The sequence below is a fragment of the Cnephaeus nilssonii genome, assembly GCF_951640355.1.
Source record: "Cnephaeus nilssonii genome assembly, chromosome: 17".
Lineage (NCBI taxonomy): Eukaryota > Metazoa > Chordata > Mammalia > Chiroptera > Vespertilionidae > Cnephaeus > Cnephaeus nilssonii.
This window is the reverse complement of record NC_137088.1, coordinates 47685375-47698337: the sequence shown is the minus strand read 5'-3', so window position 1 is coordinate 47698337 and position 12963 is coordinate 47685375. Positions and strand designations below refer to the sequence as shown.

Genomic DNA, 12963 nt, shown 5'->3' with positions numbered 1-12963 from the left:
TTATACTCACGCTACAGGTGGCCAGACTCTAGAGGCCATACCTGTTATGTGTCTGGTTCTATTCTTAGACTTGGACATGCAAACATAGATAAGATTTAGTCTTTACCTGCAGGGAGCTTACAGACTAAGGGGAAAGTAGAACGCAGAAGTGCATATGTCCTTACTGTGAGGCTGCAGAGGAAATGGCTGCAGTGTGATTCAAACACCAAGTTCAGCAGACGACTCCCTCTGGTCTGTTTCCAAGAAGCAGCAGAAAATGGCAATTGGCGTGGGTTTGGAGACTAGGTCCAATTTCCATAGCAGAGGAGCCTGAGGGCTGGGAGAGGGGACTGGGCAGAGCAGCACGAGCAAGAAATAGCTTCCTGAAGACGGGTGGTCTGGAAGGAGAACATGGGGCCAGAAAAGCCAGAGTCTGGAGGAAGTCAAGGTGGCCCCAAAGAGCGTGTGGCCTGTGAGGCTGAGGGAAGGCGTGCGGCCAGGGCCGGGGCCTCGTCAGTTTTACGGGAATGACACAGGGATGATGCCAGCACTGCATGTGGCTGAAGAGACCATGGAAACTGGATGTTCAGAAGATTCTTCCAAGAATTTCTGTGGATGGTAATTAAGAGGTGAGCATGGGTGAGCACACTGTTGTTTGTGAGAAAGAGGAAACATGCGAATTAGTAGAGGAGTCACTAGAAAGGAAGCATTGAAGACAAAATGGAAAGAAGAGAGTTTTCCTGAGTGCTAGAAGAGGAAGGGGCGGGAAGTGTTTTATCATAAGTGGGATTTGAATGCTTAACTCTAGACTGGACTGTGAAGGAAAATATACTTTGGACAGAAACACTTAGTGACACTCCATACTCTTTCCTTTAAGACGTGGCTCGCTGAATTTGCCAGAGACCAGGATGAAGAAGACAGCGGCTAACGTGGTGCCATTCTTCCGAGCAGTGGCTTTCTCCTTGCTGAGGCTTCCCTCTCCTCAGATTCCTCTTCTCTCGGCTTAGCTTTGTCCGCTCCACTGTCTTGGTTCCCGCCACTTCTGACCCCTCCGTTGGCTGCTATTGGCTTCTGGCTTTTTTCTTTATTCTCGTAGTTTCCAGATCTTGGCTGCCCGGTTTGGGCTCAAAATGTAATGCAGGTGAATCAGTCTGTAATGATCCCTCTTGTGAGGCCAGTCTCTCGGTTTCCCTATCCTGTCCTCAGGGCAGGCTCCCTGTCCTTAGCCCAGCGGGTGCCCTGTGACTATTCCTTTGCTGTGCATGGAATCTGTGGGACATAGGAAAGGACACGAAGACTGCGACAGAACGTCCAGGAAGGAAGCGGAGAAATACCAGCATCAAACAAGAATAGAGCTAGAGCAGAGGAGGAAGCCAGCCCCAGCAGTAGGGCGGGGGGAAGGTGCTGCAGATGGAGGAGACAGCTGAGGGGATCTCAGCACAGCCCCGCAGGCCAGGGAGACACCAGAGAGGACAGGTGGGTGTGGAAAGAAACAAACGAGAATAAGCAAAGGCTATGTATTCAGAGCACGCTAGGGCAAGGGAGTCGGCCCCCATCATTGTGTTTGGCAGAGATTGGAAGGCAAGTGTGGCCATGGCAGTTTTAGAGGCTGAAAGGAAAGGCTCAGGTGGCCCTGCCTGAAGGTGGGTGGCACGGGGAGCCTGGAGCCCAGCTAACTAGAAGCAGGTCGCCCTATGGGAGTGTTGAGGGAGCTTATTTCGCTTTCTCTGGTTGGTCCCAGGTTGGGAGCCGGGGGCCATATTGGGGAAGCTGGCAGTTATTGATGAAGTTCTGACCATTTGGGGCACTTGCTCCGGAGGCTCTGGTCTGGCCTCCTGGATTGGTTGTTGCAGATCGTGGGTCGCAGTTCTGTGTTTATATAGGCCTGGCCATTGTCCCCAGGCCTTCAGCCTCTGGTGGCGAGAGTTCAGAGGTCATTTTCATATAACATGTACCATGGTTTGCAGGCCAGGCTTTGCCTCATGCCCGGGCCAGCTCTGACCTGTAACAGGATTCCGCACAGTTGCAGGGGCCCTGTGCCAGCTGCCATGCTCCCTCAGACGCTCACCGTCCCCCACCAGGAGCCAAGGGGCTGGCTTCTGCACAGAGAACTGGAGACAGTATTTTCAGACATGTTAACTTTTATGGAAACATTAAAAGTAACACCAAAACGCCTCTCTTTTGTGTTTGCTCTTAGTTCTCAATGCGGCTGCAGCTTTCTGAGAAGCCTAATTACGTTCCTATACCGCCAGTCGATAGAGCAGTGGGAAAGCCAGAGCTATACATTTATATTACTTGAGGGAGAATACTCCGTCTTAGAAATATGAATGCAGCCTCCTCTCTCATTTTACAGGAATCACTTTTATTTGTGAAGTCGAAGCTGATTGACTCTCTGACCCACCGGAGAATGTGGCACTGGGAGAGGGGTTTGCACACTGGCTGACTCTGAGTTCTTCATTCTAGAGCGATCAGCTCAGAGAGAGGGCAGCGTGTTCCCGAAGAGACATGCGTGGCTGGCCCTGTCCTGTGACATGGATGGAGTAACGGGAGGTCAAACATGTGTCAGGGGAGCTACTATTGTACTCCAAGGGCATTGTTTACACACGGAGCTAATTATTCTTTTCATTGAGCGGCAGACGTTGAAAGGTTACCAATGAGAAAGGTAAAATAGATAACCTGGGGTGGGGAGAAATAGTTCTTTTTCAGGTTTGTTGTTCTTGTTAAAACTCCAGATGCCTTGCTCAGTCATATGGGCCCATGTGTGAATCGATGTGCCAGGGAGAACCATTACAGAGAAGTGTCCCGTCACCTGGGGTGGTGCTCTTGTTTTTAATATTGTAATATAATATCAATCCGAAGCAACTAATCCATTCCTTGGGCTAGTTGGCATCCTAAAGACAAAAAAAAAAAGGTTCTCCTATCCCCATTTCTGATCAAAAACAGTGTTGTCTGTGGTCTCAAGGGTGCGTAGAGCTTGTCGCCAGAATGATGGTAGCAACCCAAACTGATTCCTCCCAAATCATCTGAATGTGGGAATGTAAATGCCCTGTTCTTCAACCTCACCAGCCTCCTCCTTCTCCCAAACCACACAGTCTGTGGGCCTTTCAGACATGTCCGCTGTACCTACAACAGGCAATTCTTCTCCACGGAGCACGGGTTGGGTGTTCAAAATGGAGTCATTTCTTTATGGAAAGCGCTCTCCTCTGCAGCGTATGAGGAAACTTTTCCCGTTTGCATGTGTGTCATGTTTCCTAGCGCAGCATAGTGAAGAGTAACTAACTCAAGGCCTCCAAGGCCTGGGGAGGGCCCATGAAGTCACCTGGGCTTTGAATTGTTTTCCTAGAAGGATTCAACTTCATATGCTGGTTATTGTGTACTAGAGACCCGATGCACGAAATTCGTGCAAGAGTAGGCCTTCCTTCCCCTGGTACCAGCTTCCATCTGGCACCCGGGACCCAGGCTTCCCTCGCAGCCCCTACTTCGTCCAGAAGGTCGTCAGGAAGGACATCTGGAAGGACGTCCAGTCTGATTAGCATATTATGCTTTTATTATTATAGATAAGAGTTTGTAGCGGATAGATGTGTAGAGCTCTGTGGCTATTTTTTCTTGTCAATATTCTTTGGGGAGTTAGCTTGGAACCAGTTCTCACGTTAGGCCTCCTTGCTGTCAAAATAATACAAACACCTGGGAAGGAAAAATGTCTCAGTCTGTCACGCCATCATCTTTCTCCATGACTATGTCTAATTAGGTTCTGAAAGGGTTAGTACAGAGAAGGTAGGCCTCCAAACTGGAGCATCATGGTGGCGTAAATGGGAGTGAGGCAGATGGAGAGAATTAGGGGGCAAATTCCGCTGGAGTCTGTAAAATGTCCACTCGGCTTTTCAGAGTTGGTGAAATGTTTGGGGTTTGTAATGGAAAATATGTTTTAGATGAGTTAGTGTGTGTGTGTGTTGTGATGCTTTTCTTTTAGTCTTACTGGGAGGCTCAGACTTTCCGGAAACTTGTTAGGGATTTGTTTTATGTCATGAGGGCCCTTATTCCAACCCTGGCTTGAGATATTTCACGTGGATATACTTCCATTGTCATTTGGGTGAACTTCTATGATTAAGCAATAATATTTCCCTGATTCTGTTCATTCTTTCCCCTGGCTGAATCCTACTTGGTAATCTAATTAAATTCCTCCTCCTGGAAGACTTCCCTGGTTCCCTCAAGGATGGATTGGGAGCTCTTTTCCTATGATCCTCTGTATCCTGTGCTTTAAGTCATATGTGGACTGGGATGTATCTTCCACCTGACTGTTCATACCTTGAGAGCAGGGGCTCTGTCCTATTCCCTTTAGGAGCTGTGGTGCCAGCTCCGTGCATGGCACATAGTGAATACTGAGTACATATGTGTTGAATTAGTACATTTTTCTGGAGGGGCTTATTGACTTGTGGAATAAAAATTTTAGGCATGTGTATAGAAATTGCAAAACAAATATTTGTTGATTGGATTTCCAATGCTTAAGTAATTGTCTATTGCAAAACGGGCACCTCTGAAAGGCTCATTAATGGTTTGGAATATTATTTACAACATTAAAGTAATTTTCTGAAAGTCATACATATTACATCCTGATATTACATACATATTATGTCCAAGTGCCTGGACTCAGTAAAAAATAAACAGTAAATTGATAACATCCTGAGAATTACTGGAAGAAACAACATGTTGTCTGTTGCTCCCTGGAGGTAGAGTGGAGGAATGATGGGTAGGGAGGGTTAATGTTCTATTGTGACAATCGGTGACAACATCTACAGTGTGAATTTTGATTAACTTTTGAATTCATGATGCAGAGCATTGAGTCTGTGGGTAGGTTCTGTTTGAACTAGATTCCTGTTGTCTATTAAGGTGGTTTGGCCTGAAGTATCCAATATGGTTGTTTCCTCTTGCAGATCGAGCAAGGAAAATTTATTCAGGCATTAAAAAATTATTGAGTTTACTTACATTTTAAATGATTAACTGATTAGAATATTCTATTTTTGTAATCTATTTCTAAGTTTTCAAAGAGCAAAGTTAGAACAGTATTCCTTTCAACAGACTTGTAGATATGTAGTTTCTTGATGCATTGCTGCTTATCAAGGTTTGCACGTCCAGAAGCTCCAGTTTGTACATTACCAAGAGTTGAGGAGGATAAAGGCCTCTGACTTATACTTACTTAACTCTTAAGAGGATGATGAATTAGAACACCAATGTGTTTATGCTCCTGGAGAACTATAGCTGCCAAGTTACATTCATGTTATCTGGTCAGCACCTTCTCCAGTAGAAGTCTCAGTGGCAAATTAAATTACAATCAGAAGCATACTGTATTGGTGAGGATGTGGGGGAAACAAGGAGCATCATATACTATTAATAGAAGTTTAAATTGCTATGATCTCTTTGTAGGAAATATTTGGCAATATCTCAAAAATGCATGTTTCCTTTGCCCTTTTAATTTTGCTTCTATAAATTTATTCTCAAGATAAATTTCCTCATGTGGGCAAATGCATATGAATAAGAGTGTTCCTTGTAGCATCATCACTCAAGAATTGGAAGAAATCTAAATAGCTATGAAAGGTGAATTGGTCAGATGACTTATGGCATATTTATAGGATGTAAAACTGTGATGTTGTCTAACAGAATTTTACGGATGTATAATGTGGAGAATGGTCTCCAAAATGTGTCATTGAGGGTACAATGAAAGATACAGAAATGTGTGTATAATGGGCTTCTCACAATTGTATTAACAGAAAGGAATATGAGTTACTCTGCAAAGTGTGTTTCTGAAATGCAGGAAACAAGTCCTTTGCCTGGAGGACTGGAGTGGGAGGAAGACACATTTTTCACTCTATGTGCTTTGCATCTATTTGAATATGTTACCCTGTGCTTGCATGTATTATGTTTTCTATGAAAGAAATAGTTTAGTGACATTCATTCTTGTTGAGTTTTGTTGAGTGTAAAATTAGGCAGGTGGACTTGCTGCATCGCATGACCTCCTGCCAGAGGCGCCTGTCAATCAGACCCCGCCCATCCCAGAGAGCAGTCTCCCAGGAAGACTTCTCACTCTTTCCTGGACTTGCTCAGACATTGTCTCCCACATGTGACATCATTATATTTATGGCCACTTCTTCTTGTAGCTGAACTTACGAATCACTTCTTAGGTTTGGTTAGAGCTTGTTTAAATGCAGACTCCTGGGTCCCCACCCAGAGAGGCTGGCTTAGTTCCTCTGGGATGGGAGTGGAAGACTCCTACCTGGGGGCTCTGAGCCAGTTGGTCTGTACACCACTCCCTCCCTCTCTCCTCTCCGCCCCTTCGTCTGAGAAATGTAAAGTGGTATTTTTCTGATCCTGTCCCTGGATTCCAAAGTCTTATCTGACTGTGTGTCTCCTTTATTGATGGCACATATTTTAGAGAAATCAGTAGTGAATTATTAACAGCTTCATCCATTCTGTACCAGTTGATCTTTAGTAGATGTGGGGAGAAAGGAAATATGGCCAAGTTCTGCTTCCTTAAGAGCTGGGCGAATGGCCCCTCCAAGACGCCCCACCTGTAATGAGACCCAGATTATTTCATGCATACTCATCTCAGTCTAAATCCGTCTCGGTCCACTCGGATGATGGAAGATAGTAATATGTCTCCGAAAGCAAGGAAGAAAGAGCATTTGAGTTAAGTTATGGGCAGCTGACCTTTGATTTTAATCACAACTGCTTTTGAGTGGAAATAGGGAGGAGGAGCAGCAGAGGAGGGGCAGAATGGGAAAGAGAGAAAGTCGAGTGAAGTGCATGAGCTTCCGAGTCAAACAGGCCTGACTCCTGGTAGACCGGCCCACCCTCTGACCCTGGCAAGCTGTGTGATGTTGGACATGGAGTGCACTTTTCTGTGTCAAGGCTGTTAAATATGGAGAATACTGACCACGTTACCATAGCCAGAAGATATGTAAACACAGTGCCTGGCACTTATCAAAGCTCAGTTAAATGGTGGCCAGTTGTTTTAATATAAAGCAGGAAATAAATACAGAGATAATCACATGGGCTTGTCAGCCACTTCCGTTAGCTCATTAGTCAAGAGATATGCATAGCAGTCCCAAATCTGCCACTGGCTAATGTCTTGCATGACATAATCAAGCCATTACATTCCTTCAGCCTCAGTTTACTGATTTTTAAAATGAGGAGGCTGAACTACATGGCTTCTAAGGGCCTGTTCACTTCCACTGTTGTGTTACCTCTAAACTCTAGCGACAAAATGTTTCTTAGAATTCCTTTGTCTCAATGACTATGAGGTAATTCCCTTTCTTGTATAGAGTCCAGACGGAAGGAAGTCTTTTCTCTGAATCTGTGGTCCTGCAGGATGTTTGCATTCCTTAGTCTCCATCTTTTTATTAGTTTGTGGGTTGTTTTGTTTTTTAATTTCTCACTTTGAAGTTTGCTGAATTACAACACATTTGACTAACATGATGAGTAAACTGTAAGTCATAGAAACTGTCAGGTAGGCGGAGATTATCTTACAGGATTGCCAATCTTCCACCCAACCCCTTTTATTATTTTGTTTGCTGTGGAAAAGAATAAGAACTCTATTGTGTCACCTGACTGCTGCCTGTGTGCTGGTGTGAGATGTATTTCAGATGATTCTCTGCTCTCTCTAGTGTGCTCAGGTTTAAATCCAAGCTATGCCTTATGAACCTTCGTTCTTCAAAGTGTGTTTCATGGGACACTCGTCTCTGGCGGTGCTTCATGAGAAGAAAGTTCTTCTGGTTTAAAATGTGTGGGAAACGCTGGACACTAGGATGCTCTCCTTAGAGTTCCGCGGAGATACACATGAGCCTGTGAAAGGCTCTAAGCTGTCCCCAAGAGAAGAAGACTGGGTAAGCCACATCTCCCAGACTTACACAAGTTTTACTTTTTTAATTTAAAAAATAGTAAAATAACTGTAAAATCTCTCATAATAGTGTTCCACAGACCAAGATGAGGGAATGTTTCTGTAGGCTCTGAAAGGGCTCTAGGTAATTGATTCTGCTCTATTATTTGTGAGCCAATCATAGAAGAAAACGTAGGTTGCTAAAAGGTTGGTTTTGAAAAGCAAATGGAGTGAGAACTTCTGTATCGATGTGTTAACTTCACCTTGAGATGTGCTCTTGGGCAGCAGGCCTGGTTTAATCTGTAGGTGCGCTCTGTGGACCCATGGAGGATTGATAGATCTTTCCGGCCTTCTCTGCAAGACTTTGTGAATCTCAGAATTTCATTTAAGTATTTTGTTGCAGAATGTGTAACTAGCTGTGGGTCTGAATGAAAAATAATACCATGGGAGTTCATAAATAAGTAATTAAAATTGTGTATGAATAACCCCAGGGTGAATACCACCATGGCCATATAATGTAAAAGAGTTTCAATAGAACTCCAACAAAATACATCTGTTTCTGGCTCCAAAAATTGCTTTCTGAAGATTAGAGAGGTAGATTTATTAGAGCCTACACATTTCTCATTATGCATGAATATGTTGTTGCAAAGTTTCAGGAACATTTGAGTACTGGGTGTTCTTTTCTGCAGCTTAGAGAGAAATTTGTTTCAGAGTTGGGTATAAACACTTAGCCTCAGCCTACTCTTATATGAGGTTATCATATTTAATGACAAACAGGAATGGAATCCCTCTTTAGACATTCCAGCTCAACTAGAAGCTGTAAATGTTACTTTTTATTTTCTAAACTTGCAAAGTTAGAGGAAAAGGGTTGCACTAAAATGGTTTTGTTGGTGTCTGAAGTGATGCAAAACTAAGACGAAGACAGCAAAAGCAGAAAACAATAAATTCACAATGATTTGCTTGGATTAGGTCTATGGGCTCATGTATTCCAGTGGAGTGGACCAGGAACCAGGAATAATCAGAGCCTCTTGCCTAAAAACAGACACATATAGTTCAGAAGCCGCAGGGCATTGCTAGATGTTGCCTTGTAAGGATCTTCATTCCATGAGAGTGAAAATAAAGAAAAAAGGAAATGGACTGGAGTCTGGTGGGTAATTAGCTAGCATTAAACGGAAATGGAAATGCACATTTTGGGTCAGAGTTGTTCAATGGAGTGCAGTCCTTGGTAATTTCTCTTTCCCATGTTAGATGAACACAGATAATTAGAGGAAATACTAGGTTCTAATACATTTTTGGTCCTAGGCAAAATGTTTGAATTCCTTAGTCTCCAGGTGACCTCATTTAATAGAAAATAAGAGTACATTTCGGAGGGAGCAGTGACTATAGAATGCCATGATTGACTCTATACCTTCCTCTGTCTGTGGTGTGTGTGTGTGTAACATCTATGAGAAACTTCTTTGTTGGAAGGGAGTAATGAGCAGTGGTGGCTGATAAATGTTTAATAACTGGCTCTCAGAGGAAAAACACATCTTAATACACAGCATTGGCAGATTTTGGAATTTCTGTTGTGAAAATGCTCCTCCCATGGCCAATTTCAGGCTATCAACCTGACATCACCAGGCTCACAAAACCCGAGAAATTTAACAAGCAGTTCTCGGAGCCACTGAGTGCCAGCCCAGCAGCCCCTGTGAGGATTCTTCACCCAATGGTTTTGTGAGGCTGTTTCTGCAACACCTGTGAGGCCCTCGAAGGTTCTGGGGATTGACCTGGGAAATGTCCTTTGTGATCTTTAAATCCCTTTCGGAGCCTTGATTCTATACTCCATTCTCCACAGTGTTTAGGAGACAGAATACATTATGATTGTGTGCAATCTGCTTAAAAGTTGATTCTGTTATTATTTGTTGTTGCTACTATTTCCTAGAAGGCTGGTGATTTAACTGGGATACTTGCAGTACAGAGAGAATGTGTGTATAGTATTTGAGGGAACGCAAGTGATTCTGATACACATGGTCCCTGGGATACTTTTGTTCTTGGAGCCTGGAGCCCTTGCCTGATGAGGTCTTTAGACAGGACAAAACTCTGCATTGTGGCAAGTGTCTTTCACACAGGCCATGCTATCATCCGGGAGGGCTTGGCCAATCATGCCCCATCAACTGAATCCAGCCCGCTTACTGTTTTGGTGTGGCTCATGAGCAAGGACGGTTTTTACATGTTTGAGAAAATCGAAAGAGGAATAATAATTTGTGACACAATGAAATGATAGTCCGGGCGACCATAAATAAAGTTCTGTGAGAACACAGCCTTGCCCTTTTGTTCTTCTCATCCATGGTCTGCGTCATCCGTCATCTGGGACTGCGTGCACGCCACCCCAGCAGGGCTGAGGATTTGCACTGGAGACCGCGGGGCCTGCAGGAGCTGGACTATTTACCACCTGTCCCTTTACAAAGAGTGTTTACTAGTACAAAGGCAATAAGGCCCCGATCCCAGGCGCTCTGCAGTGACTGAAGGCGAAGCGGCAGGAGAGCCACACTGAAAGGAGGTGCATAGGAAATGGAGAGACCCGAACCAGCTGGTGACAATTCCTAAAATATGGAAAAAGGTCAGAAGAATAAGGAATCTCTCACCTTGCCCAAATCACCTCCCTTTAGCTTCTTTTATGACTGAATAAGAAGAGGGCTTTCTTCTGTGCCTCCTCGGGTGGATGTTCTGATTTCGATGGTCTGCTGGCGCACAGGGCCCGGCTGCTTCGGGCCAGGTCAGTGCTGGGGTGTCCTTGGTCCCAGGGCTGGCTTTGGAGGCAACAGATGCCGTTCAAGTCCTGGCTCAGCCGCTTACTTCACGAATAGCCTTGAACACATTTCTGTAACAGTTCTCATCTTTAGTTTTCTCATCCATAAAGTGTAGAATTATTCTAACAATCAAGTAAAATAGTTACATCGGTTAGCACAGGATCTGACACATAGTAGGCATATAATAAATGTTACTCTTTGTTGTTGTTGTTATTATCCATACATGTGCATATCTCTTTGGGGTTTAGCTTTTGTTTTTCATATTTTAGCAGACAGAAATAAATATTTAACTTGACAGTGTCTTCACATATAATACAAATTCTTTTTACCCCAAATGCTCCATCTCCTGTAAAGGATCTTGAAATGAAAGTCATGCTAGTGTCACAGTCCGGGCCAACATTTAAGATTTTGGGCTGGTGGGGAGGTTAAGTGTCCCCATTCATTTCTTCCCAGGAGACTGACTGCCCTCCAGTGGAATCAGTTCTGGTGAGGGGAGACAATGGTTTTGGTAGTGAAGGCTGCACAAATGTTTTATAGAAGTCTTTTCTGTTACAATATATACATTTATATTTAAGCACTAGTAGCCCGTTTGCACGAAGATTCGTGCAATAGACCTTCATTCACCTGGCTGCCTGCACCAGTTTTCTGCCGGCACCAGGGACCCAGGCCTTGGCTGTGGCCACCGCCTTCTGCCTTTTTCAGGGTCGGGGCTTGGCCCCGGGCGGTGGCCTTGAGCTCAGCGGCACCTAACATCCTTGCTTAGGATCGCAGGAGCCGACCCCCAGTGGTTTCCTGCGATCCGTGCAGGCTGCCCACTGGTGCCCAAGGCCGGGAAAGCCTCCGCCCCAGGCTTTCCTGGCCTTGGGCTCGCCGCACCCAGCGTCCCTGCTACCGATCACAGGAGCCGACCCCCAGTGGTTTCCTGCGATCGGTGCAGGCTCCCCGCTGGTGCCCAAGGCCCGGAAAGCCTCGGCCCCTGGGACCCCCGGGAGCGGTGGGAGGGGCAGGACCACGCCCTCCCAGGTGGATGATCAACCCCGGGACCCCCGGGAGGGGCGGGAGGGGCCCGGCCACGCCCCCCTATGTGGCCGATCGCCCCAGGCACCCCCCAGGAGCGGGGGCATGGGCCCGGCCACGCCCCCCGGGGTGCAGATGGGCCCGGCCACGTCCCCCGGGGTGCCGATCGCCCCAGGCACCCCCGGGAGCGGCGGCATGGGCCCGGCCACTTGGCACCGCCATCTTGAACTTCTCAACGGCGGATATGCCACCCAGAGTCCCGCCCCCAGCCTCCTGCCGGCCCAATCGTGGGCATAGCGGAGGTGCGGTCAATTTGCATGTTTCTCTATTATAAGGTAAGATACCTTCAGGGGCAGAAAGACTCTCTCGTTGTCCCAATACCTCCTACACAGTCTACTCGATTGATGCCACTTACCAATTAGACATTTACTGCCCTTCCCCCCATACCGGGATACATCCTGGAGGCAAGGTATTGCCTTAATCAAGCGATTATCAACCTAGGTTGCACAAGAAAAAACTAAGGAACTTTATACTATCCCCATGCCTAGGTTACCCCTCAGTCCAATTACACAAAAATCTCTGTGGGTGGGATCTGGGAATCAGTTTTTTGTTTTAAGGCCACTCCATAGTTGATTCTAAAGGGTAGCCTGCACCCAGAGTTGATAATTACTTCTTCAAATCTTTGCTTTTGAGCAAAGTAAAGCAAAAACCATGCTCTTGTGTTCCTATGGAGTTTGTTTTTCTTAAGCGTGCATAAGTGCAGCATCCATTGTCAACTGCTGGTACTGGAGGCTCATCTCCAGGGAAATATACTGATACACTCTTATTTCTTTAGCTTGTTAATAAAGAAGGATCCTTTAGGTAGTAAAGGAGGGTGATGAGAAATACATCTTTGGTTCTTTTCCAACTGTGAATCCCACAGATGGGTTCTGCTTGGGACCAGTAAGCATTGGGGTTTTGATAACCTCATGGCTAAACCCTACAGAGACGTGTGCTCACCTGTCAAATGTATTTACGTAGCATGGATTTACAAGAGAATATTTTCTATATATTCATTGATGGTCTTATGCATGTTTGTTTGTTTTTTTGTTTTTTTTGTGTTTTTTTTTTTTGGCCTGGTGAACAAGCATGCTGTTTCTTTGGTTTAGTTCATCACATATATTTTATTAATTTAATCTTTTACTTAAATAAGAATTGCTATAGTTTCACTGAGTTTGGATCAGTTGAAGGAAGGTTAATTAATTTTATCTGTAAAATAAAAATAATATATTACCCACCCCCTGGTGTTGTTAAGAAAAGGGAAGAGAT

General features: G+C 45.1%; 1 protein-coding gene across 9 annotated transcripts in view; it reads left to right on the top strand.

Moving 5' to 3' along the window:
• The window catches only part of FHIT (fragile histidine triad diadenosine triphosphatase), a 1334508-nt gene that overhangs the window by 550190 nt on the left and 771355 nt on the right, over positions 1-12963 (top strand). Inside the window, exon 1 of one of the 9 annotated variants that reach the window (XM_079795476.1) lies at positions 7758-7856. The exons of the other annotated variants lie outside the window; for them this stretch is intronic. The gene's annotated coding sequence lies outside the window, so the exon portion shown is untranslated. Of the gene's footprint in view, positions 1-7757; positions 7857-12963 lie in introns of those variants that run through there. 9 annotated transcript variants of the gene reach the window in all.